The sequence below is a fragment of the Lepidochelys kempii genome, chromosome 9 (assembly GCF_965140265.1).
Source record: "Lepidochelys kempii isolate rLepKem1 chromosome 9, rLepKem1.hap2, whole genome shotgun sequence".
In the NCBI taxonomy this organism is placed as follows: Eukaryota; Metazoa; Chordata; order Testudines; family Cheloniidae; genus Lepidochelys; species Lepidochelys kempii.
The window spans coordinates 56,838,479-56,861,891 of record NC_133264.1 but is presented as its reverse complement, the minus strand read 5'-3'; the positions used below and the strand labels follow the sequence as shown (position 1 = coordinate 56,861,891).

General features: G+C 48.9%; 1 protein-coding gene across 1 annotated transcript in view; it reads right to left on the bottom strand.

Moving 5' to 3' along the window:
• The window catches only part of ZNF185 (zinc finger protein 185 with LIM domain), a 130,985-nt gene extending 113,391 nt beyond the window's left edge, over window positions 1-17,594 (bottom strand). Inside the window, exon 1 of the mRNA XM_073360542.1 lies at window positions 17,515-17,594. The gene's annotated coding sequence lies outside the window, so the exon portion shown is untranslated. The remainder of the gene's footprint in view (window positions 1-17,514) is intronic.
• Window positions 17,595-23,413: the final 5,819 nt, after the last annotated feature.

Sequence of the window (23,413 nt, the reverse complement as noted above, 5' to 3'; positions counted from 1 at the left end):
GTCGGGCACGTGAAAATTTGAGGCACCACCGGGAACATTGGTGCCGACTTCTCATCTTGCCAGAGGGTGCTCGACTCCCCCGCCTCCACTCCACACCCTGCCCCCAAGCCCCCGCCCCACCTCTTCCTGCATCTGCTCCACCCCCACTCCACCTCCTCCCCCGAGAGAGGGAGGAGCTTGGCACTGGTGGGTGCTCTGCACCCACTAAATTTTCCCTGTGGGTGCACCAGCCCCGGAGCACCCACCCACAAAGTCCACACCTATGACTGGGACAGCAGGTAAGAGCAGTTCAGCTCTTACACACTCAGCATGCGCTGCAGTCTCCTTACTAGGCAGAAGGCAGGGACCATATTCACAGACCCGAATGCGCCAGCGTAGCACATTCTGCATGACGGAGAGGGTACGAAGGTAGGGTCTCTGCGGGGAACGGTGACTCTCTGCCCGGCGGCTCGGTATCCTCTTTGCTGCCTTGTCCCTCCCCTTGCCCCCCAGGCTGCGAGCCCTGGCATGTGTGAGCAATGGGGCAGGTGGTTCTTCTGGGGGTCTGTGGGCAGGGGTGGTAGCTGTGCCCCAAGTCAGGCATAGGGGCACCTTTAATAATACTGTGTAGGGCCCCCTAAGGATGGCCCTGCCTCGGTCAAAAACACACCAAGTTGTTTCCCTTTCACCACTTGTACATTTATTCCTCAGTTCTCCCACAAAGAAAACAAGATATTGTAGCAGGAGCTTTCCACACTGTACCCTTTCCCCAACTTCCTGTATTCCTCTTATATCCTCCCAATTACAGCTATCATATCATTAACCCAGCTATTACCACCCAAGTGTCCCTAATCCCCCCAGTGATTAACTGCTGCCAGCTGAGCCTGCAGCCTTTTCTGTGCTGCAGCAACTCTAGTGATCAGGCTGCTGCTGCCAGCTCTCTGTTCCGGAGACCATGTAACACAGCATGGTATTGCCTCAGCACCTGGGGTGGGGGTTCATGCCCCTACAAACCTTTTATGATGCTGTTGACATGGCCCTGCTGGTGCCCATTTCGGAATGGTAATTCTCTCTGAAAGGCAGAAATGAGGTAGAGGCCTGACTACCTCTGGGAAGGGTTGTGGAGCCGTTTTCTTCCCAGTCACTGCTCAGGTCATCTATGGGACCGTAGCCCAGGTTCTTGAAGCCCACTCAGTGAACAAAGACTTTTAGAACCCAGCCAAAGCAACGAAGGGTCCATCTGCACTAGAGCTGGAGGTGTAACTTCCAGCTTCAGGAGACATATGCATGCTAGCTCTGCGTGAGCTAGCACACTGAAAACAGAACATAACTACAGCCGTGCAAATGGCAAGAAGGGCTAACTGCCCGGAGCCTGAGCCCATAGGTTCGGTACTCAGGGAGGCTAGCCCCTGTCGGTGTGGCTATATTTCTATTTTTAGGATGCTAGCGCTTCTGTCTCCTTGAGCTGTAATTTATACCTTCCAGTTCTAGTGTAGACATACCCAAAGAGAACAACAGCCTCTCTCAACTAGAGCTTAAACTAAAAGCTTCATTCAGCCTGAGCTTAGGGACCACAAGGCTTAGGGACAAAGTGTGAATCCATCAAAAGTGAGCTGTCCTAGTTAGTATTTCCACCCTGAGGCCTTGGCTGGATGCCTTGAACACATCTTTTCACAGAGTGCTGAGGAAGTACCTACTTCACCTAGCTGACCTCAGCTCTGCTCCTCTCCTGGAGAAGTTTCCCTGCCACACTCTGCACTTCAGCCAAACAGTGGGAGTCTTTCCCTTGCTCCTGAAGTGTTAACCCTCATTTTCTGAATGGAATCAATGCATCTTGGCATTGTCCCCGACGTGAATCCAGCCTTGGCTAATAGTGACCACAAGTTCCTGATTACAGTTCAGCGTCTTGTATGGACTGAGATGATGGCCCCTCTCCAGTTTCTAATAGGCAAGTGGTGTCTCAGCAGCACTCAGCAGCAGCCTATCTATGTCATTGGTAAAATTCTCATTGGTTTCACTAGAAGCAGAGTTAGGCCAATGCTGAGCACTTTTGAAAATCCACCTACAGTGTCTACATCACAAAACGCACCCTCACATCTGGCACTAGCTGGCCAGGAACTGAGCTGACTGTGCTCATCTGAACAGGTCACCAACTACCAGGTGACCAGGATAAATAGGAGACTTCACTCTCCAGAGCTATCCAGCTGGCACCTTTCACGTGGAGTGGGAGATGCTCTCTGGGGTTCTCTGCTCAGTGTTCCCCTCTGGTTTCCTTGTTTTAATCCTGTGACCATCACTCCCATCCAGACTTGCTACATTTGTTGTCCCCCGTAATCTGCTGCAACCCTCCCATTCCTCACTGCATAGTTCTCAAAATCACTCATTCTGTTCAGGATCAGGGAATGAGCCAAGGAGCAAAACTTATGAGTCTCTGCTCTAGACACCGTCACTCATATGAAAATAGCATACACAGGATGCACAACCACAAGGTTTATGTTCAATCAGTACAATAAAAGCAGCAGTTGCAGCAAGAAAGTTTAAGATTGGCAGTGAATCAAAAGTGTAATGGATCATATTTTAATCCAGCATCAGCATGCAAAGTCATTGGGCCCCTTTCTTAAAACCACTGTGGATACGTAACACTGGAACAATCTACACATCCTTGGTTCAGACAACATGATACAATCAGCAAGAGAGAAACTTCTGGGTGAGCAATTTAATAGCATATATCAGACTCAGCCTTTGTGAAAAGAACTGAGTAGTTAAAGAAACAGATGGGAAAAGGGGACAGCCAAGGAAAGGAAGTTCTGCAGCTAGTGGCCCCAGCATGCTTTCATTACATACCCCCTGACTCATTTCCAGAAAGCTCCCCAGCCCAGATCTTGCCCCTGCCTCTGGTTACTGTATGTTACCTGTGCTCTGTGCCCAATCCACAGAGGACAGGAGTCTGTTACAGCTATCACCTAAGGAACTTTATTCCCTTGGGCTTTGAGCTTTGGAGGTCCCTAGTTCAATGCCTGGTGTCAGACAAGATGGCAATCATTACAACAGCAAAGCCATCTAGGGAGGTAGCATTCTTGAAAAGCACTTCTATTTAATGTTTGGCACAAGCTGAACTATCCAGGCTAGTGTTATAAGGGGCGGCAGAGTGGAGTCCCCCCTCGAACATGAAATCCATGTTGGGAAGTGGAAGCTCCAAACCTCTGAACTGTGTGTTGTGGACAAATGACCTATATGGACTAGATGGAAGCCATCAAATTCATTTCACCTGTGATTCAAAATCCAGCCCTGAAGTCAGGTCTCTAGAAGCAAAACTGAACGGTGCCACCAATCTCTTTATCACACTGACACCAGGGGTTGTTTTCAAATGTGAGCTCCGAACAGGTCATTGAGAGCAAACATTAATATATCCCGGTCAGCACGTGGACTATGTTACAGACCCAGGCCAGTTGGGTACAGCAGAGTAGCCTTATTGGGATCTGGGAAGTGCTAAAGGATCCCCCCCAGCCTAAGAGGGGGATTCACAGGACCTGGACACCAAATAAATATGGGGGACAACTAATGAAATAACAGGGACAGGAGTGTGGTCAAAGGGTCAAACGAAGGGAACCGAACGGGGACACTGAGCAGAGAACCCCGGACAGTGCCCACTGCTCCTCAAAGATGGCAAGGGAATCAGTGGATGCTCCCCAGAGGAACTCTGCCCGGATACGTGAATGGATGGAGGATTGGAAATAGGCCCCACAGTCACAGGAGACTCCATCAGCCAACCTCCTCACTCTGGTTTTATAGATGGCCATTTTAGCTAGGGCCAGAAGGAGGTTGACCAGGAGGTCCCGCGACTTTGTGGGGCTACGGATAGGGAGTGCATGAATAAGAAGGTGAGGGGAAGAGTGCAACCAAAAGCGTAACAAAATATTTCTGAGGAGCCAGAATAGGGGGCTGCAGCCTGGCACACTCCAAGTATATGTGTGCCAGGGTTTCTCTCACACCCAAAAGGGGCAGGTGTTGGGTGGGGTGAACCATGCCAAGTACATGCCCGTGCTCACGGCTCCATAAAGGAGCCGCCAACTGATATCCCCAGTGGGCCTCGGGACCAAGGTGGAGTATAGGCTGGCCCACTGGGGCTCCTCATGCTTCAGAGGTGGCAGGAGGTCCCGCCATTTTGTATCGGGGTGGGACGCGAGGGTAAGGATGTGTAGGGTGTGGAGCACGAACATGTATAGATGTTTCCTTGGCGCGGTTTGGAAGCACACCAGCTGCAGCTCGTGCAGCCAGCTCACAGTGACGGGTGAGGTGGTCGGCTGGGTCCACGGGGCAGGGGCCCAATGAAAAGGTCCGGTGGGCCTGGGGTGGAGGGAGGGCGGGATGCACCCTTGTGCAGGACCTGGTCGAGGTAAACGCAAGCAGCAGGCAGCAAAGTGGCCCTCACCTCCTGAAGTATGCGCCGGGGAGTACGAGGTCTGGAGAGGCCCATGCACTGACCAAGCGTCAGGGGATCAGGCCAATCTCCCCAGTCGTAGTCCAGGAGGTCTCCGACTCTTGTGACTTCTGCCAAGACCAACCTCTGGTGCACCGAGGGGGACTCCGCCACCTGCACGCGGAGCTGGGGGTTGTGTAGCAGGGGCTCTGGGAGGAGATCTGCCCCCTCGGTGGCCGCCATGGACCTGGTCGTTGAAAGCAGTTTCCAGGTCCGGAGGAGGTCCCAGTAGAAGACTGGCAGCCTGGAGAGGTCTTGCGGAAGACCTCTTGGATGGAGATAAAGGAGCTGCTGGTCATATCGGAGCCCTCGGAAATGGTGCAGGAAGGTGTGCACTAGTATGCTCCATGCCAGACTACCTGTACCATAAAGAAGCCTCTGCAGGGCCTGGAGGCGGAAGACATGGACCTGAGTGTGCAGACACTTCAGGCCCTGCCCTCCCCCCTCCAGGGGTAGGTGGAGAACCCCTGCAAGGACCCAGTGCAGTCCTGACCAAAAGAACTCCAGAATCAATGTCTGGAGGTTAGCCAGGAAACCCAGGGCTGGGACCAGGGTGTTGAGCCGGTACCAGAGCATGGACAGGACTAGCTGATTAAGCACCAGCACTCTCCCTCGAAGGGAGAGGCACGGTGTAGTCCTGTCCATTTCCGGAGCCACTCTACCACCCTTCCCTCTAAATAGTGCCAGTTCTCTGGCGGAGAGGGATGTGTGGCAGAAAGGTAAACACCGAGATAGAGCAGCAGAACCACGCTCCACCGCATGGCCTGAAGCGCAGGTGGGAGGGAGCTCACCTGCCAGCCGTCCCCGACCACCGTGTTAGGATATAGATATTCAGGCCTGTCTGCAAAGGCCTGTACTTTAAGAATTTAGGTGTATTCTTATCACTTGGCTAGTTCCAGAGGTATAAAAGAAAGAATCAAAACCACTGTCTGCCAGTGTAAGGGCCTTCTCTTACTGTGACAGTTTGTGGCCCTGTTCTTAGGCTAAGGCCTTTGGCTAAGCAGCAGAGGAAGCCATAAGCTGGGAAGCGAACGGTCACATCCTCACATTCCAAACTAGTCACATTGAAATAAGGTGCTATTGGGCTGTTAGGCACTATCAGGACAGGATTGTATTCCTGTCACCTCCAGAGAGGGGGAGGTGCCTAGAAAATTTGGAGGAAAGCTTGGTTTGATGGCATCCTGTCTGGCAGGAACTCACTTATCAATAGCTGGGATGTGAAATCCTCACTTCTGTATTGTCTTGTCATTATAGTTCCCACTTTGCTGTTGTTTGTCTGTATAATCTCTGTCTGGTTCTGTGATTGTCCCTGTCTGCTGTATAATTAATTTTGCTGGGTGTAAACTAATTAAGGTGGTGGGATATAATTGATTACATAATCATGTTACAATATGTTAGGATTGGTTAGTTAAATTTCAGGAAAATGATTGGTTAAGGTATAGCTAAGCAGAACTCAAGTTTTACTATATAATCTGTAGTCAATGAGGAAGTGAGTGGGTGTGGGTGGGGGTGGGCATGTGAGATGGGAACAGGGAATGGGGGTAAGAAAATTGGAATCATGTTTTGCTAAAGGGGGAGATGGGAACAGGGAATGGGGGTAAGAAAATTGGAATCATATTTTGCTAAAGGGGGAAATGGGAATGGGAGTAAGGAAGTTGGAATCATGTTTGGCTAAGGGTAGGAATGGGAACAGGGACACAGGTGTAAGGCTCTGTGGTGTCAGAGCTGGGAAGGAGGATACTAAGGAAGGAAACTGGAATCATGCTTGCTGGAAGTTCACCCCAATAAACATCGAATTGTTTGCACCTTTGGACTTCGGGTATTGTTGCTCTCTGTTCATGCGAGAAGGACCAGGGAAGTAAGTGGGTGAAGGAATAAGCCCCCTAACATCTTGGTGCCGTGACTAACTCGGATGCATTGCATTGGATAGGTGAGTGGCAGCCTGTAAGTCCCTCTCCCCAACAGTCCGCGCAGCTGCTTGGAGGGGGTATCGCGAACTCTCGTGATGGTAGTTGCGGGTTCTGGCAAGCCAAGATAAAGGATTTTTTGGATAAATGGATAAGGGAGAACCAGGGCCCATACCAGGTACAGGGGTCAACCTGGGATGAGATTAAAAAGGAAATGGAGGAAGTGTTAGGGGACCCAGAGGGATGGGGGGTGGCTGAGGAGCCCACCCTCCTTGGTACATGGGTAGTGGAAGAAGGTCCCTGCCCATGGGGACTGAATGCCTTCCAGGGAAAGGAGGCACTTCAGTCTGCTTGTGAGAGGTTTGAAGTAAGGGCAGCATTATGGGAAGCTGCCAGTAATCATAGAATCATAGAATCATAGAATCATAGAATATCAGGGTTGGAAGGGACCCCAGAAGGTCATCTAGTCCAACCCCCTGCTCAAAGCAGGACCAATTCCCAGTTAAATCATCCCAGCCAGGGCTTTGTCAAGCCTGACCTTAAAAACCTCTAAGGAAGGAGATTCTACCACCTCCCTAGGTAACGCATTCCAGTGTTTCACCACCCTCTTAGTGAAAAAGTTTTTCCTAATATCCAATCTAAACCTCCCCCACTGCAACTTGAGACCATTACTCCTCGTTCTGTCATCTGCTACCATTGAGAACAGTCTAGAGCCATCCTCTTTGGAACCCCCTTTCAGGTAGTTGAAAGCAGCTATCAAATCCCCCCTCATTCTTCTCTTCTGCAGGCTAAACAATCCCAGCTCCCTCAGCCTCTCCTCATAACTCATGTGTTCCAGTCCCCTAATCATTTTTGTTGCCCTTCGCTGGACTCTCTCCAATTTATCCACATCCTTCTTGAAGTGTGGGGCCCAAAACTGGACACAGTACTCCAGATGAGGCCTCACCAATGTCGAATAGAGGGGAACGATCACGTCCCTCGATCTGCTCGCTATGCCCCTACGTATACATCCCAAAATGCCATTGGCCTTCTTGGCAACAAGGGCACACTGCTGACTCATATCCAGCTTCTCGTCCACTGTCACCCCTAGGTCCTTTTCCGCAGAACTGCTGCCTAGCCATTCGGTCCCTAGTCTGTAGCTGTGCATTGTGTAATCTTTCAAGTTTGGTGCTGCTTCAGCAAGGGCTGCTGAAGGGTTGTAAATTAGTTAGGGGTAGTTAAAGATGATTTGGCACAAAAGGGTTTAAAGTCAAAAGCAGAGTTAACAGACCACCTTTAGAGACTGGATCTGAGACTTGGTCCTGGGGGAGTGGAGAAAAAAAAAAAGTTTCAAAGTGCAACCTGCCTTTCCACACTCTTTTGTTTTTCTGAAGTTTTAATGGAGGGTACTTTGGATACTTATGTGAGATGTAAAGAAAGAAGTTTTTGTTTAATGATAAAACCCAGTTATATACATGTAACTGTATGTGCAACTCTGTGCAGTCACATTGGATGGAAGCTTGGTAATTAAATTTTCCAAGGGGGTCAGGTAGAGTGGCTACTATCACCACTACGCTTCTGTCCCCAGAAGCCTTTACAGCTATTCTGAGGGAAAATGGGCCCTTTTCCCACAGAAATGGTCTATAAGGGACTGCTGCAGGCAGCAGGCGGAGAGAGAATCTGAGCAAAATTATTTGACTATTGGGTAATGTAATCAAAATCACTAAAGGATGGAAGAGGTTTCTTTTGGAACTTAACTTGGCTGCCCCTGGTTGTGTCTAGTTGTACAAGATGGAAGTGTAATTGCGGTACAGTTGTGTAAAAAAGAGTAATCACAGTGCAAGGGATATTAGGCAAAACAGAATTTTGTGTGTGTGTGCACAGGTAAAAGAAAAGGAAAAGGGGAGGAATGATGGGAACACTGAGCCTTGGGATGGCTCTGGGGGATTAGATTGTTGCTTTGGTGGGTGTGCATGAAAACTGTGTAGGCATGGGGGAGGCAGTTACACCTTGTGTAAAATTAATGTGGCTAATATGATGTTATGGAGGTTAAACTATATGGAAGGAATTTGCATTTTCCCAGGACATGTGCAGTGTATATTGGAAAAGGAGTAAAAGAAATGCAAATAAAACATGGTACTTCATTAAAATCCTAATAGGGCTCCAAAAGGAGCCACAATAGGTTGTGCTTTCTTTTTCAGATCTGTGTGTTTTGGAGCAGGAGATGAAAGTGGAAAGTAATCAGAACTCTGGTGGAAGTAAAATGCTTCCCTTTTAAGACAGTGTCTGAGCTGCTAACAGCTTTGGATCCAGAAGCAAGCTAGTAAGCCTCTGTGTGTAAATGCAAATTACCTAGCTGATAGGCACAAAGGAGCTGCAAATAATGAATACATCCGGTCAGCAAACAAGCTACTAGAAGACTCAGATTATGGCCCTCCAGGAAAGGGAGGTGAAAAAAAACAAGTCAAGCCTGAAAATAAGGGGGACAGGTTAACCTTAAGGGGTGTGTGTGTGTGTGTGTGTACAGTGCTAAAATCTGAAGCTGTGTCTCAGCTATTACCTGAGAATAAACTTAAAGCTTGGTACAGCAGAGAAACTATTGCAAACTTGGTCTGTTGTACAAGAGGGGAAACTGAGGTACACCATCTCATGAATTTCATAAATGACCAGTGAGTGAGGTAATTCACTAGCCTGACTATAGAACAAAATAAGGACAGTCTGGAGGTAATTCTTCTGTTTTTCCTGCAAGTAGCAAGGACATTTGTAAAAGAAAGTGGTATTATTATTAAGCAATAATCTGTCCCCACCATGGAGAAGGAAATTGTTTCTTTTGTTTTTCAGACACTCTACAAGCAAGCTGGTGCCAGCGGGAAAAATAACCCAGAATACCATGGATCTATGTTTTGTGTTGTTTGTCTGTGGTGTTTGTCTTGTTGCTAGCATTGCTGTGTTTTAATGAACAGAAAACCTCATGATGTGGGTGGGGGATGGCTTCCAAAGGCTGGCCTTGGGGGGGAAGATGTGTATGGGAATGCAAATTCTCAACTAGGAGGCCAGCACCTGTGTAATAGCTACCGTGGTACCTGGAAATGGAATGGCAGCTAAGGTGGCCCCCACAAGCCCTATGGAAATAATGAAAAGGGGAGGGGCTCACTGGGAATCAATGGAGGGGTGTGTAAAATAGTGTAAATCAATAGAAGATGTTTGGATGTGCCCCACTCCTATGACTATGGAGGAGCAGGATCAATGGCCTATGCAAGGGGTGGACAATTGGGTGTACTGTGTATAAGGTGTTTTGCTGGGAATGTACATATTACTGGGGGCACAATTACACCAGCCCATAACCAAACTACACACATTCACATGCTGCTATCTGGACTTTGGTGCACAAAAGGATCTGTGAATCTTATTGCTGTGAATAATCAAACCAGGGCTTACTGCCTGATTCCATACCAAGTGGGCAAGCTGGTTTGGACAATATCCCATTTCTCTGTGAACATTCAATGGACTTATGATATGGACAAAAGCAAGCAAAACCTGCAGGGGCAGCTTGTTGCAACTGCCAGCAACTGGACACATAAGATCATGACCCCGTCGAAGGAAGAGAGGCAGTGTTTTGGGGGTGTCTCGGATGTTGGACCATACTGCAGTGGTCAGGACTCGGTGTTGCTGTGGATTTTGTATTGTTAACTCTACTTGTGTTACGTTGCATAGGGAGATAACCTATAAGTAATGTAGTAAGCCCTCCAAACCCTACAGTGTACTAGACAACCTGGACCCAACCTTCTCAGGCCTGCTATAATGGGAAGTCTGGAACACTAATTGGAATAGGTGTGGTATGCCCCTGCGAGAGAAGGTGCAGGGCACTATACTACACAAGGGGCAGTGGGACAAATGGAATATCGACACCTTCCACCTTGATGCCTGGCCCTATCAGGAAATGTGTCGCCATATGTCCTATGCTTTTCCAGGGATACCTGGGCAGGAGGATCCCAAAAGAAAAAGAAAAAAAAGCGGTGGAGTGTTAGGATATAGATATTCAGGCCTGTCTGCAAAGGCCTGTACTTTAAGAATTTAGGTGTATTCTTATCACTTGGCTAGTTCCAGAGGTATAAAAGAAAGAATCAAAACCACTGTCTGCCAGTGTAAGGGCCTTCTCTTACTGTGACAATTTGTGGCCCTGTTCTTAGGCTAAGGCCTTTGGCTAAGCAGCAGAGGCAGCCATAAGCTGGGAAGCGAACGGTCACATCCTCACATTCCAAACTAGTCACATTGAAATAAGGTGCTATTGGGCTGTTAGGCACTATCAGGACAGGATTGTATTCCTGTCACCTCCAGAGAGGGGGAGGTGCCTAGAAAATTTGGAGGAAAGCTTGGTTTGATGGCATCCTGTCTGGCAGGAACTCACTTATCAATAGCTGGGATGTGAAATCCTCACTTCTGTATTGTCTTGTCATTATAGTTCCCACTTTGCTGTTGTTTGTCTGTATAATCTCTGTCTGGTTCTGTGATTGTCCCTGTCTGCTGTATAATTAATTTTGCTGGGTGTAAACTAATTAAGGTGGTGGGATATAATTGATTACATAATCATGTTACAATATGTTAGGATTGGTTAGTTAAATTTCAGGAAAATGATTGGTTAAGGTAAAGCTAAGCAGAATTCAAGTTTTACTATATAATTTGTAGTCAATGAGGAAGTGAGTGGGTGTGGGTGGGGGTGGGCATGTGAGATGGGAACAGGGAATGGGGGTAAGAAAATTGGAATCATGTTTTGCTAAAGGGGGAGATGGGAACAGGGAATGGGGGTAAGAAAATTGGAATCATGTTTTGCTAAAGGGGGAGATGGGAACAGGGAATGGGGGTAAGAAAATTGGAATCATATTTTGCTAAAGGGGGAAATGGGAACGGGAGTGAGGAAGTTGGAATTATGTTTGGCTAAGGGTAGGAATGGGAACAGGGACACAGGTGTAAGGCTCTGTAGTGTCAGAGCTGGGAAGGAGGATACTAAGGAAGGAAACTGGAATCATGCTTGCTGGAAGTTCACCCCAATAAACATCGAATTGTTTGCACCTTTGGACTTAGGGTATTGTTGCTCTCTGTTCATGCGAGAAGGACCAGGGAAGTAAGTGGGTGAAGGAATAAGCCCCCTAACACACCAGGTCAGAGCTCTTAACCTGGCCAGAGGAGGCTGCCGAATAGATGGCCTGGCAAGCCTCCACCCGCGCCAAGTCGCCCGGGTCCTGCACCATGAGGAGCACATCATCAGCGTATGCCGACAGGACCAGCCGCAGCTCCGGCTCCCACAGCACCTACCCTGTTGACCTCCTGCGGAGAAGACAGAGGAAGGGCTCGATCATCAGAGCGTACAGCTGGCCTGAGAGGGGGCACCGCTGCTGTACTCCTTACCCGAAGCTGACCAATTCGGTCAGGGTCCAGTTGAGCCTGACCAAACACTCTGCGGAGGCATACAGCACCCGGAGAAAACCCACAAACTGGGGTCCGAAGCCAAACACTCGCAGAGTGCTCAGGAGATACCTTTGGTCCACCCTGTCAAACGCCTTCTCCTGATCCAAGAACAAGAGGGCGAACAACAGACGACCCCTACACCCGAGTTCCAAGAGGTCCTGGACCAGATATAGGTTGTCAAGGATGCTGCGGCCCGGGACGGTGTAGGTCTGGTCTGGGTGGACCACGTCCGCCAGCACGGACCCTAGCCACAGCCAGATGGCTTTTGCTATGACTTTGTAGTCCATGCTGAGGAGCAACATGGGACACCAATTTTGTAAATCACAGAGGTGATTTACTTCTTCAGCAATAAGGCGAGCACAGCTCACCTGCATGAAAGAGGGAGGACCCTGCTCTGCAAAGACTCGGCCAAAATGGTGACTAGGTCTGGGCCAAGAATGTCCCAGAACACACGGTAGAACTTCATGGTCAGCCCGTCCATGCCCGGAGATTTATTGGTGGGCATGCGGCGGAGGGCTTCCAAGAACTCAGCCAGAGTGAGAGGCAGCTCTAGCCAGTCTCGGTCGCCGACACTAACAGCAGGGAGCTCCTCCCAGAGCACTCTGCAAGCGTTAGGATCAGTTGGATGCAGGGAGAAAAGGCTTGCATAGAAGGTTCTCGCCCTCCTGCACACCTCCACTGGATCCGTGATGGGGGTGCTGTCCTCTGCCAGAAGGCAGGTGACATGGTTCTTGGCCCCCCTCCTTTACTCCAGGGCTTAGAAGAAGCGGGAGCCACGATCCATCTCCCAAAGGAGATGGATGCAGGATCGAACAAAGGCGCCCCAGGCCGATCTTTCAGGGCCCGGAGCTCCTCCTGCTTCTCCCGGCACGCTCCACAGAGGGGCAGATCCTCGGGGCTGGCCGCCAGATGCCTCTCCAGCTCCAAGACCTCCCATTCTAACTGCTCTATCGCTACATCCCTCCGTCAGTTGGCACCCTGGGTGTAGTCACAGCAGAGGAGCCAGATGCGCACCTTCCCCAGGTCCCACCACCGCCACACCGAGGGAAAGGCATGCCGCTGCCCTCGCCATGGCAGCCAGAACTCCCGGAAGGATGCCACAAAGCCCACATCCTCCAACAAGCTGTTGTTGAAATGCCATTAGGCCAGCCCCAGCCTCTCCACGCAGAGAGAGGCCGTCACGATGGCTAGATGATGATCAGAGAATGGGGCCGGCTGGATGCTGGAGGAGTGGGCCCATGAAAGGTGGAAATGTGATAAATAGATGTGGTCCAACTGGGAGTGGCGCAACCGATGGGCCTCCACCAGGACAAAGGTGAACATTGAAATGTCATCCAGGTGGTGGTCATGCCAAACGTCCACCAGGGAGTGGTGTTCAACTATCTCCTGGAGGACATCCACGGCAGCCGGGCACTGCTCGGTCCCTGAGCGGTCCCGCTCCTCAAGGGTGGTGTTAAAATCCCCGCCCAGGACCAGGCACTCGTGAGGATCCAAGGTGCCGAGGAAGGCAGATGCCTGCTGGTGGAGTTGTAGCCGCTCCGGGCCCGATGTCAGGGAATAGACGTTAACGAGGTTGACCAGAAGCCCCTACATACAGACCCGGAGGTGCAGCAGGCAGCCCAGCACAGCCTCGATGACCCCCAGTACCTTGGACCGTAGGTCGGGGGAGAACAGGGTCACCACTCCAGCTGTACGAACTGAGAGATGGCTAAAGTAGACCCTGTCCCCCCAGTCCAGCCACCAGCTGTCTTCAGCGGCCGAATCCGTATGGGTCTCCTGCAGGAAAACCACAGAGTACCCCCCCCCCGAAGGAAAGAGAGCACCTGGGACCTGCGGAGACCCATCCTACAGCCCCGTATGTTCAATGTTGTGATGATGAGTGGTGCCAAGAGCAGGGCTGGGGGGGATTCTTGCTGGCAGGTTCCCCCCAACCCACCACTACCGAAACACCTCCTGGAAGGGGAAAACAGGCCCCTGTCTGGACAGGAGGCTAAACTGTTTTGGCATGACGCCGTAGGAACAACAGAGACTGTGGGAATTCTCTCAGCAACCTCCATTGCTGGCTTATGATGAAAACGGCTTAGTAGACTGTATCCCTGGCCCTAGAGAGAGAAGGGCTATGTGGAGGGTTGCAGTGAGCCTCTGAAGCTAGCATAAACCACCTGGAAGCACGGGACGCAAGTGGACGAGGTCGGAGTTCTGCCACAACATGTAAAATGGGCATTTACTCAGGTAAGTTATTATGGACACACCATCCAAAGTGTGCCAGTCTCTACTGTGAACAGCCAAGCATGGAATATGAATGTTCTATTTAAGGCATCCTGGTGTTAAAATTAGGATCCCATTTAAACAAGTGGCCATGGGCACTGAGGCCCAGATCCCCAAAGGTATTCCCATTGAAATCAGGAGGGGTTGGGTACCTTTGAGACCTGGGGCTGAGACCACATTCTTCAAATTCAGTTAGGCAGCTAAAGTTAGGCAGCTAAAGCCTAAATAAATGGCTTGATTTCTAGAGGTGCTGAGCACTTGCTGGTCCTGTTGAAATCATTGGCAGTGAGATCCAAAGCCTTTGGTTGGCCTACCTTCTAGGGTGACCAGGTGTTCGGTTTTGACCAGAACACCTGGTTAAAAATGGACCCTGGTGGCTCCGGTCAGCACCGCTGACCAAGCCATTAAAAGTCCGGTTGCTGTGCTGCAGGGCTAAGGCAGGCTAGTCCCTACCTTTTCTGACACCGCGCTGTGCCCCAAAAGTGGCCAACAGGTCTGGCTCCTAGGCAGGGGGGCCACAGAGTTCTGCGCACTGCCCCAAGCACTGGCTCCATACTCCCATTGGCTGGGCGGTGTCTGCGGGCAAGAGCAGCATGCAGAGCCAGGTGTGTGCCTCCGCCTAGGAGCCAGACCTGCTGCTGGCCACTTCTGGGGCACAGCCCAGTCCTTGATGCCAGGACAGGCAGGAAGCCTGCCTTAGCACCCCTGCTGCGCCACTGACCAGGAGCCGCTGGAAGTAAGCCCATGCCCCAACCCCCAGCCCCCTCCCACACCCCAACCTTCTGCTGGAGCTCAGTGAAAGTGAATGAGGGTGGGAGAGAGCGAGCCACCAAGGGAGGGAAATGTAGTGAGCAGGGTTGGTGGGGCTCGGAGAAGGGGCAGGGAAGGGGGCAGGGCTTCAGGGAAGGGGTGGGGCTAGGGTGTTCAGTTTTGTGCGATTAGAAAGTTGGCAACCTTACCTATCTCCAATAGCTAATGTGTTACCCAATCAGTGTTAGCACTGGCTACCTTGACCAAACTGAACACTTGCTACTTAGTTCAGTCCTCTAACTTGTTCCTCAACACCTGGGAGTCCATCCCCCATTGGTGACCTCCTTCCAGCACTTTCCCCTATGCTGAAAACATTAATGCTGGAGATCCCTGCCTTGTGAATAAATACAATTCCATGCCACTAAATAAAACAGTGGTTTGAAAACTGTTGTTTAGATTTTAACCTACAGGGTGTGTTAGTCTGAAGGCAAAGAGCCTTTTCAGCCCTTCTTCTGGTCCTGGTTGCTGCAGCAATCAGGATTCAGTTTAATTTTTGTAAGTGATTTGTTTAGCTGGTTTCAGAGACTGGCAATGGAAGATGGAACCTTTCACCTCTTCAGCACCCTTTCAGATCCAGCTCAGGGCAAGAGAGAAATGGAATGAAATGAGTTTGAGGACTTAGTTCAGTCGCTTGTGAACAGATGTTCACATCACAAAGCCCACCATCATGGGCTGCTGCAGCAGAAGAGCTAAGGGAGGAATGGGTCCCACAAATTAACTTCCGTCTCAGCCTGGGTGGGGGTGGGCTCTACAGGTCAGGGTTGAGACACATGGGTAAAACAGGGTGTGGGGGTGAAGACTGCCCTGCCTGTCTGTGCAGTACCCATGCTTGCAACTAAACTGATGCTCAGCTGGCTTGAGGCATTTACAGGTTTTGCTAGTCCCTGATCTTGTCAGTGCCAGAGACACAATCCCAGACTTGGGATGAGCCAGGGTGGCAAATCTATATGAAGTTCTATGGCGTCAGCATCTCAGGATCAACCCAGAGCAGACAAAGGCTTGCACAGAACTGCCTTCTGAGCGCCAGTCAGTGTTTTGTATTATAACAAAATCCCAACGTAAGAACTCTTCCAAGACATGGGTGCTACAAGTTCTGTCATTTTTGTTGTTGACAATCACAGAGTTAAACCGTTAACAAGGGAAATGTTTCCTTGACCCCTCTCTCTCCCCTCTCCGCATCTGTAATATATCAATAGCATCTGGGGTCACTAACCGGACTGGGACCCCATTGTACTATACAAACAGAAATTGACAGTCCCCTATCCAGTGAGCTTACTATTATCACGATACACATTTCTAAAGCACATTTCACCACACTGTGCCTGCCATTTAATTATTATAATTACAAGTAATTAACTATTATTAAAGTACTTCCTTTATTTTAAAAAGGAGAGCAATGATCTCCATACCCACATAAACTTCAGCTTGAGCCTTGACTGCAATATAAAAAAAGAAAAGTAAGGACACCATTTTTCCTACTGTCATGGGCTCAGCCAAGCCTTATGTGCACATTACAGCCATCTCATCAAGGAAGCATCATGAACAGCTCTATTTTCAACTGAAAATGTTCAACTTTTGCAATGGAAAACAGCTTTCTTTTTAACAAAATGGAATTTTTTTTGTTTTGTTTTTTTAAATTTGAGGACACATTTGACAAGCTTAAATTTCATTTACAGCTGTTTTGCAGGCATAAAAAATAAAATAATAATCCTGAGCAGTTCTACTCAGGAGCCTTTTGCCTTTGGGGAGCTGGGTCTGCATACTGCCTTGGCTCACAAATTAAATGAGCTGGGTGGGGGCTACATCACATTTGTTAGCCACCGCATCACTTGCTGTGATGGCCAAGTCTCTGTTAGGCAGAGACCTAGAACTAGACCAGCAGGTGGGCTGAAAAGGATGTAACAGGATTTGAGGTGCAGTGGAGAAGTTGGGGTTGAGGGAGGTGCCTGCCTACCCGAGATCAGCCCTACCAGTACTGTCAGTCCCTTCCAAGAGCATTAATTTACATACTAATTCAGAGATAAGCAAATAAACCTCTGCAGGAGAAAGGGTCTGCCAGAAGTTTCATAAGAACACCACCTCCTCGCCCTCCATCACCACATACATACACTCGCTCTCTCTCTCCAGCCCATCAAGTTAATACATACAAAGGGGAGACCAGTTTTTACTCAGTATATAATGATCTTAGGTAAAACAGCGGCTTTAGAGAGGTTGGTGGGAAGGAATGCAGCAGTCAGACAAAGCTGAGAGGTAAATGGATATGCATTAGACCTGACCTGAGCCCAAGCCACAAAGACCATGACCCCCTCCAAACATTCTGGTCCACTCAGGTTCTTATACAGCACACAGCACTCTGGTATCCCAACAGCACTCGGACCCAGGCTACTTCAGCCCATTATAGAGGGATTTCAGACACAGGCCCTGCATGGTCCACAGCATGCTGGGAGCTGGGATTTTGATTGAGGCCCAGCTCTGCTTAGAGCAAAAGCCTTTGGCTGGATCCCAGCACTGGCAGATTATAAACAGACAGCCTTTTCTTACAGTGAGCGTGGGAGAGAAAAGGAGAACAGAAAGACAGAGGCTCTCTCTCGCTCCAGATGTCCCAAGAAGCATGACTGGCCCTACCTGTAGCAGTTCTTCAGCTCAGGTGTCCCCCAAAGGTGAATTTGAGAATGGTGTGTGAAGTGGCTGGAGCTGTCTCCCCCAGCTTCCTGCAGGACTCTTCTTCACACTCCCCAGCAGATGCAGTGGGTTACCTGCTAGGACTGGCTTCCGAAAGCCAAGCCTTGTTCTGAGGAGGAGATGTGGGTGTGTCTTGCCCTTCAGGGGAAGATCAAACAGGTTTCTCTGTTCAGATGCAATCTCCCTGCTCGAGGCCTCTTACCAAGGAGGTGCCCTTTTCCCTCCGCATTCCTCGCATACCCTGGTGACGCTGAGTGGTGTTCAGATTATTACAAGAATAATCTGTCTAACAAATAGCAGCCTCTGCCAGAAGCAAAGCAAATACACTGTTCCAGCCACTGCTGTTGTACGGTGGAACCAAGCTGGCAAGACACCTGGATTGGTGCTCTGAGTATCATGCTGGTGGCACAACCGGAGTTCTTATTCAACGGGTTGTGTGTGTCCCATCCACCAACCAGGCCAGCTAGACAAGAAAAAGCATCAAGAAGAAACCATCTCTCCACTGGTTGTCTTCTGAAATTGGCAGGGGGTTGAAAGAAGCTTTCATCCTCACAGCACGGTCACTTCTTTGGGCACATGACACTGCAAAGAAAGCAGCTTCCTCTACTTCAAGGCCTAAGGCAAGTTGGGCCATAGCAAATCTAAGATAAACAGAGTGCTGAGCTGGATCTGGGGGCAGGTAAATATCTGTCCAGATTTGGCTGAGGGGAACGTGGTCAAGTCCGTGGTAGCATTGCCCATTAAAAAAGGGAGTGCATCATTGGTTGACCCCACAGGGCATATGCTTGTCAGTATCCTGCACTTTTCAGCATGATGCCATCATATATGTTTGTAGGATAGGGATACCTGCACCAGGTCAGGGGCTCCTGCCCTTGGAAATAGACCTTCTGGGGTTAATTTAATCTGTCTTGTGGTGTTTGAACTCTTTACCAGTCTTCCCATGCGCTAGTCAAGGACTGGCACCACAGAGACTATAGCAACTGGGGGCAGTATATAAACATGGAGGGGTCACTAGCCTGAGATGCTGCCCATGTTGCAACATCCACTCAGCTATTTTTAACACCCTAGCTCCAGCAGATCTGGCCACCTGGGCTAGGAGGTTTGCTACTAGCTGCAGAGTAGACATATCCTAAGAGATGCCAAGGCAGTCATACTGTGCTCCCCAATTGGCAAATTCAGACATAACATAGAACTAGGGCTTCTGTTTTTCAGGATTCATTAATTTTATTTGGGGGAAGTTACTTTTAGCAATTTTTGAATGCTATGTAGATGTTCAGAAATGGCAAGTTTCTCTCACTTTGACACTGTAATGGGAAGGCGGTTTGGGTACTGCCCAAAATTCTTGTCTAAGTAGGATCTATGCTAATTTTTATGATATATATATTTAAAAAACATTTACAGATTAGTTTAAGCTTTGTATCCTTGTTATTGAAGCCCTGGTTTAGCATGTAGTGCATTGTTCCCGAAGGCACATTAACGTACTGTGTCAAACAGCACCACAGTAAAGCACTCTTTAGTGTGCATGTTAATGCACAACACCAGGAGAATCAGGCACAACACATTAGTGCGCTTTAGAAATCATAGCCCCCATATCTGCATTCCAACCCTATGTGGACAAGCCCTTATATACAAGCCAGCGTGCAGGGACATTGCCTATATAATCATACTGCACTGGGAAAGGGGTGAAAGGAACACAAATTGAGTAACTGGTGTCTGGCCAGTGTTGATTGACTAAACACCAATTTCTTTTTCTTTCTTTTTTTTTTTTTCCTGATGGGGAGTTTTTATTATCAGTGTTTATTAGTTAAAAATCTAAAATCAGCTAACCTCTTCTTTGGCTATCTAGTATCAAAACCATGGTCCTGCCCCCATCACAGTAAGCAATGGCATTGTCCATGGATTGAAACACATCTAAGCGCTCACATTTGGTTACAAACTACTGAATCTTCATCACCAGGATCTGAGAAACCAAGCATTTCTTTTAAAAAAGGCGTACTACTCACACCTTAGAGACTAACCAATTTATTTGAGCATAAGCTTTCGTGAGCTACAGCTCACTTCATCGGATGCATTCAGTGGAAAGGAGTACTTGTGGCACCTTAGAGACTAACCAATTTATTTGAGCATAAGCGTTTTCCACAGTATGCATCTGATGAAGTGAGCTGTAGCTCACGAAAGCTAATGCTCAAATAAATTGGTTAGTCTCTAAGGTGCCACAAGTACTCCTTTTCTTTTTGCGAATACAGACTAACGGGGCTGTTACTCTGAAACCATTCAGTGGAAAGCATTTCTTTGTGCAGGCAGAGTCAGGATGAGCTCTACCCTTACATCTGGTGGTGAATTGTGACAAGTTGAGGAAAAGAACTTCAGGGAGCTGATCTTGTTTGCATAGGCACACCCACCCCGCCTAGCCTGAACCCACAGCAGCCCAAATGGTCACTTTGGCTGCTGTGGGATCCCCAGTTTCTCTATTATTGGGGCAGGAAGAATAAAGTGTTGTTACCCTGTGTGATGTTATTGACTTGAACTGGGACCATATAGAACATTGTTGCAACCAAGGTCCTGTAGTGGCACCAAATCTTGTATAAAGGGGGGTCAAACAAGGTGCCCAAGACAAGGTTATGGTTTGCTGGTTATGATTATGCTATCTATAAGCATGTATCATTTTTGTATTTAAAGTTATAAGTACTGGCTCTATACTGTCTGTAGTTCAAACTTGTGCTATGCTTCTGGGTGACACCCCAGACAAGTTGGTGTCATCAGGTATACAATTGACCCATTGAGAGAAGGCAGACATGCCTTGGGACTCAGCAAGGTATGCAGGGACATGCCTATGGACAGAATTCTGAGGTTTTTCCATGCCATGTGATGGACAGCTTGTCTTTGGAACAAAGAAAGAAAGACCACATGGCAAGAGACTATAAAAAGCTTCCGCAGCGCCTCCATCTTGTCTTCAGTCCTGCTTCAGACCTCTGGAGGAACTTTGCTACACTGAAACTTTGAACCCAGGACTGAAAGACCCATCCAGAGACTTGCTTTGAACCTGCAGTTTATTCTATCACTGCTGCAAGCCTGAACCAAGAACTTTGCCATTACTGTATGTAATTGATTCCATTTAACCAATTCTAGCTCTCAGCTATATCTTTTGTCTTTTATGAATAAACCTTTAGATTTTAGATTCTACAGCATTGGCAATAGTGTGATTTGTGGGTAAGATCTGATTTGGAAATTGACCTGGGTCTGGAGCTTGGTCCTTTGGGATTGAGAGAACCTCTTTTCTTTTACTGGGGTATTGGTTTTCATAACCATTTGTCCCCATAACAAGTGGCACTGGTGGTGATACTGGGAAACTGGAGTGTCTAAGGGAATTGCTTGTGTGACTTGTGGTTAGCCAGTGGGCTGAGACCAAAGTTCTCTCTGGCTGGCTGGTTTGGTTTGCCTTGATGTGCACAGAAACCCCAGCCTTGGGCTGCAACTGCCCTACTTTAAGCAGTTTGTCCTGAATTGGCACTCTCAGTTGGATCCCACCAGAACCAGCATTGTTACACCCTGATTATGTGAATCAAGGACAGTGAAACTGTTTTATGACAGGTGGACTTGCCACCAACTAAGTCGCACTTGCTAGACAAGGGACATGGGTTCCAAAACCCAATGAATTGAGAGAGGCTAGGGATAGGCATTTGTACTAGGTGGTGTGGGCCTGAAACACCAAGCACCTCCTCCTCCTTCCCCCTCTCCCCCCCACTGTGGAATATCAGAGCTAATTTTGGTTCCATTAGGAGTCTAGTTACAGGCTGCTGAGCTGAATTCACTTTGGGCCAATGGTGCACCAGCACTGACGCTCCCTTACTATGAGCTAAAATCATTAAGAGCTGAAATTACTGAGTGCTGTGTAAAGTAGTGGGGGGACCTGAAGATATATTGTGGCTGGCGGAGCAGAGCAGTTCACGGGACGGCTGGTGGAGTGGAGCAGAGTGGAGCAGTTTGCGGGATGGCTGGTGGAGCAGAGCAGCTTGTGGGACAGCTGGGAGAGCGGAGTGGCTCACGGTGAAGGCTGCAGCAGAACCCTACGGAGAGGCAGGGCAGTCGGCCTCGGACCACGTAAAATGCCCCTTAACAGCCCCCACACACACATTTCCACCCAGGCTGAGAGGTAAAACTCTGCAGATAAACTTTTGAACTCTGGGGCTACACTGACCAGGGACAGAGACTTTTGGGTTGTTGGACTTTTGGGACTTTGGGTGATTTTTGGGTTGCTGGACTCAAGAACCCAAGGGAAAGGACACAGCCCAATTTGCTGGGGTGGGTCTTTGCTCATGGTTTGGTTTATGAACCCTAGTTGTGGTGTTTTCCCAATTTAATGCTGATGTTGTTTACCTCATGTTGTTAAAGATTTTCTGCTACACCGAGACTCTGTGCTTGTGAGAGGGGAATTATTGCCTCTGAGGCGCCCAGAGGTTTGTGTAAGATTTTCCCAGCCCACTGGGTGGGGGGTTGAGCCAGTTTTGCATTGTGTTGTTGAGAGGGAACCCCTATGTACTGAACCTGGCCCTTGCTGCTATCAACTTGGCGTGGCAGAAGGCTTACATTTGCAACTGGTTTAGACCACAATGATGCCAGAAGGGCACTGAGAATGAAGAGCTGAAACTACAAGTGTAAACAGACTTCCTTCCATTGATTTGTATTTATATCTGGTGCAAAGGTAGCCCTAGGAAGGTTCTGTTGGTGACACTAGGCACTACACTAGGTAACTCGGGAGGGTGGCAGACCATGAGTGTTGATAAAGCCCTCTTGCTCTAGGCCCAGATAAACTAAGGGTATGTCTACACTACGGAATAAGGTCGAATTTATAGAAGTCGTTTTTTTTAGAAATCGGTTTTATATATTCGAGTGTGTGTGTCCCCACAGAAAATGCTCTAAGTGCATTAAGTGCATTAACTCGGCGGAGTGCTTCCACAGTACCAAGGCAAGCGTCGACTTCCGGAGTGTTGCACTGTGAGTAGCTATCCCACAGTTCCCGGAGTCTCCGTGCCCATTGGAATTCTGGGTTGAGATCCCAATGCCTGATGGGGCTAAAACATTGTCGCGGGTGGTTCTGGGTACATATCGTCAGGCCCCCGTTCCCTCCCTCCCTCCGTGAAAGCAAGGGCAGACAATCGTTTCGCGCCTTTTTTCCTGAGTTACCTGTGCAGATGCCATACCACGGCAAGCATGGAGCCCGCTCAGGTAACCATCACCGTATGTCTCCTGGGTGCTGGCAGACGTGGTACTGCATTGCTACACAGTAGCAGCAACCCACTGCCTTCTGGCAGCAGAAGGTGCAATATGACTGGTAGCCGTCATCGTCATGTCCGAGGTGCTCCTGGCCACTTTGGCCAGGAGCGCCTGGGCAGACATGGGCGCAGGGACTAAATTTGGAGTGACTTCACCAGGTCATTCTCTTTAGTCCTGCAGTCAGTCCTATTGAACCGTCTTATGGTGAGCAGGCAGGCAATACGGATTGCTAGCAGTCCTATTGCATCATCTTCTGCCAGGCAGCCATGAGATGTGGATGGCATGCAGTTCTTCTGCACCATCTGCTGCCAGCCAAAGATGTAAAAGATGGATGGAGTGGATCAAAACAAGAAATAGACCAGGATTTGTTTTGTACCCATTTGCTTCCTCCCTCCCCACCCCGCCTAGGGGAACTCATTCCTCTAGGTCACACTGCAGTCACTCACAGAGAAGGTGCAGCAAGGTAAATCTAGCCATGTATCAATCAGAGGCCAGACTAACCTCCTTGTTCCAATAAGAACAATAACTTAGGTGCACCATTTCTTATTGGAACCCTCCGTGAAGTCCT